The 4,099-nt window shown below is 40.1% G+C and overlaps 1 long non-coding RNA gene across 1 annotated transcript in view; it reads left to right on the top strand.

The window, feature by feature from the left end:
• Positions 1–1,649: 1,649 nt before the first annotated feature.
• The window catches only part of LOC108974640, a 100,578-nt gene continuing 98,128 nt past the window's right edge, over positions 1,650–4,099 (top strand). Inside the window, exon 1 of the long non-coding RNA XR_001993807.1 lies at positions 1,650–1,701. This is a non-coding gene — a long non-coding RNA (uncharacterized LOC108974640). The remainder of the gene's footprint in view (positions 1,702–4,099) is intronic.

Genomic DNA, 4,099 nt, shown 5'->3' with positions numbered 1-4,099 from the left:
AATTAAAAAAATATTAAAATTAAAAATAAAAACGAATTTAAATTAAAAAAAGTAATTTAAAAAAAACAGGTATCTTTAGTCTCATTAAGAACATACCATCTTGGATTGAAATACAACACGGAGAGACAGACTTTTATCAGCCCCAATTCTTATCCGGCCATGGCTTTTTCAGGGAGTATCTCCACATATTCGACCACGACGCCGAGCATATCCTTTTCTCCTGCTCGAGATATGTAATGCAGAGAAGTACGAAGTATAACCTAAAGCCATCCCGCAGGTCCAAATATAATCACTTTTATGAATTCAGAAATATATCACACACACACTTACATTTAGCTAAGGTAAAAGCTATTAAAAACCGAGACAGGAAATGCTCTTTATTTTATAAGTGAGGCATTAAATTCGCAACACTCACACTCCACTCTAAATTTACATAAATATCATCAAACCAAAAGATTATTGCATGCAAGACAGCCCCAGCCGGCGCACTGACCACCAAGGAAGGCAGCGCCAAGCACGACACCCGTATATATAGAGTAAAAATCAGCCGCGCGCTATCACCACATACTCACTTACTAAGTTGTGGCGAATGCTGATAGCCAAAGTGGCAGCGGCGGCGGCAAACACGCGCAGCATTCAGTGGCAATCAGTTGATGCCACCGAGCCCATTGTGGCCGCTGAGTGAGCGTGAGTAAGCGCTGATAAAGGTGTTTGCTGTGCCGGCGACATTAGCGCCCGCATACAAGCGAAACGCGGCGCGCACAAGCAAAGCAGCAACAACAACAAACGCCACTGGAGGCAGTAAGTCAGGCAGATAGTTTAGCGATAACGCAGCGTGGCAGCCGGCTTGAGTGTCGGGCCAAAGGTGGCAGCACCTCGAACGCACTCACACACAAAAACTCAACCGACATTTGTAACGGCGGCCGCACACAGTCGCGCTAGCGTCGCCACAAATCCTCCGAGCGGCGGCACAACTTCAAACGCGGCAATATTTGAACGACAATTCGTACCGCTTGCTGATGGTGTTGTTGTTGGCGGCTGGTTGCCTTCGCACCATCATCAGGGTTTCGGTAGCTGCTGCTTGTGGACATTAATCGATAACACTTGAGTATATTTTCATGTAGCAAGGCGAGCCATTAAGCGATTGTCCAGTGTGACAGGCATTTATTGCCACCGCCGGCGCAGTCGCAATCGCCACCAAAAACACACGTTTGGTTCTTGTACTTACAGTTTTTTTTGTCGTGTTGTTGTGCAAAGTGCGAAATAACATAAAGCGAACTGCAGCGGCGGCAGTGAGAGTCGCCATGTGGCAGCAAACGACTTGTGGCATGCGATGTGCTTAAGTGATTGCTGCCGTTATTGCGCTTAGGTGTTGCAAGTAGGGTTGCAATATAAACGCACATATTTTTTTTTTTAACTTTTGGTAGAGTTGCTTTTAAAATGTTTTTCTTGCAACAACTCGGCTCGGAATCAGAAAAGGGATTTTGGAAAGATATAGAAACTTTCGCGAATAATAATTTGTGCAAATTTAGCTTATTTTCCTCAGATATCCGCCTCTAAACTTTTTCAATAAAACGTTTATATTATTTCATCACTTTTCTCGTTTTAAGTGACTCTCTCATATCATATTTCTTAAAATTTCTTAATTTCAGCTTGCCGTTCCACAAGTTCTACTCAATGCCATCAAAAAACCGTTAACTGGTAAGTACTGATTTATGTTAAAAATTGTGCTCGATAAATTATTTTTTATTATACCTAATTTTGGTGCTATTTCATCTAACTGTTATTAATTTTTTTTTCATTGTTTGTTTTAAAAACTTATTTTTGCATACCGTTTCACAAGTTCAGTGTAGCTTTTCTCAGCATATATCTACCTATTTGTAACGCATCTAACTTTTCCAATAATTTTGATATTATTTTATCACTTTTCTCGTTTAAAATGACTCTCTCATAGCACATTGCTTCAAATATCTAATTTTCATTATGCCGTTCCACAAGTTCCATTCAATACCATGAAACAACCGTTGACTGGTGAATACTGATTTCTGTTGTAAATTGAGCGCGATATGCGCATTTTCATAATACCTAACTTTGGTGCTCTTTTGTCCATCTCATAATAATTTTTTTCTTGTTTTCTTTAAAACGCTTAATTTCTGTATACCGTTCCACAAGTTCAATTCAATGTGCTGAATAAACCATGACTACCTCAGCTGTTTTTTATGCCTCTAATTCGGCGCAATATATTAGAAAGTTAGTTGTGTTACTCATTTAAACATATATTCTTTTTTACTACTCTGTCTATATCTGATTTCTTATCTCGTGCTCATAGTTTCGATATTTCCATAAACTTTAAAAAGTGCTATTTTTACATAAAATTTTTGTTGGTGTACTCGATTTTGAAGAGTTACAAAGCTGTAAGCATTTTAAACTTCTAAAAACTTCGAAGAAGCTTCGAAAATGCTTCGAAAAACCCTGTTTTAAAAAATGTATGAGATTACTTTATCGCTCAGAGCTCCAAGCAATTTCAGTTTTATTGAGAAAATATGCGGCAAGAGTACGTTTTATCGCCTCAAATGTATTTAGTGAAGGAAATTATAAATCTAGCTAGGCTTAGTAGTGCCAGACTCATGTGTCAAGTCGGCTCTTTGCGTTTTTAGACGCATTTGCTAAAAAGAAAGTGGTATTCTTAGTGGATTATATGTGCTGCTCCCCTCGCTACTAAGTTCCAATAAACAACATGTGCCTAATTTCTCAGTTTAGAATATCTCAGTTCACTACTTTTCAGATTCTTTGATCTTTTCGCAAGAGACACTCCTTTTTTCGAAACCCTCAAAAAATCCTTCATTAAATAAAAAACGCAGCTTGACCCTAATGTGCATTGCATGTGTCGAGACTAATACCCAGCTACCGCTTACTCTTCATATCCACCAAAAGCCACACTTTAGTCAACCAAAAAAATAGCAACAAAAAAACCAACATTAAGCCAAGGTGTTAGCCCGTCTGAGGAGACTGGGTACAATCAAAACGCACGAAAGCAGCAGAGTCCAAGTGCCGTTGTGTGTTTTTGAGGCGCTCTGTGTTGATGATGAGGCTCTGTGGCTGATTACCAAAACAGTGGCAATGCAAACGTAATGACAATTTGCCACTTAGTGGCATGAGTGCTGGATCGAGAGCGGGTAGCGTCGGAGCGGCAGCAAATGAGTTGCAGAGTGTGGACACATACAGCTTGACTGGATTGAGTGAGGTTAAGCGGTTGTTGGGCAACAACTAAGAAAAATAAAGCAACAACAACAAGAAAAAAATAATACAGCAACAATTGGAAAAACAACAACAACAAAACCAATATAAGAACAATATAGCAAATACAACAACAAAAAGTGTTACAACAACAACACTTTTTTTTKTACAAAAACAACAACAATCGGCATTGCAGTAGCCGCCTAAGTGAAGCGCATATGTCTTCAGCAACGGCTGGTGCTAATGACAGTAAAGCGCTACTGTGTGACGGCAACTACGCCGCCGTGTTGCTGTTGTTGTTGTTCCAGTCGTTGATTGGTACACGATGGTTTGTTTTCTGTTTCGTTTTAGTGATTCTTTGCTGGTGTCGGTATTTGTGGCAAATTATTGCCAGTACAAATTTATTTATACCGACAACAGGCGAAGCGCTGAAGCGCCTAACTGCCGGCTGGCTATGGCTATGTGACCGGTCGGGTGGGGTGTGTGGTGTGGCGACCCAGAGGCTTTTAAGTTGCGCGCATTTTAATTTTTATGCACTTCATTGTTGTTTTTGCCATTTAATTTGAATGTGCTGCTTGCGTTTGCTGCCACACTTGCAACATGACACAAGTGTTAACAACAACAATAACAAGTTGCCGGTTGTTGGAAGTGTGGCAGGGGTTATAAACCGCACAGCGTTGCATGCCGCCAAGCATTTGTGCGTTCTACGCTGTGTGTGCGTGTGTTTTGGGCTGAGTTAAAAGTGAAAATCAGATAAATTAGGAAACGAATGTGTTTGTCTGTCTACGCAGACAACAGCGTTGGCCATAAATTCAGAATTTAAGATATGTGAAAATTACTTGGATAATGTTGGAAAGTAAAT

Source organism: Bactrocera latifrons, unplaced genomic scaffold (genome assembly GCF_001853355.1).
Source record: "Bactrocera latifrons isolate USDA-ARS-PBARC rearing strain unplaced genomic scaffold, ASM185335v1 scaffold_57, whole genome shotgun sequence".
Classification (NCBI taxonomy): domain Eukaryota; kingdom Metazoa; phylum Arthropoda; class Insecta; order Diptera; family Tephritidae; genus Bactrocera; species Bactrocera latifrons.
Note: the sequence above shows the minus strand (reverse complement) of the source record. Positions and strands in the feature narration are given on the sequence as shown.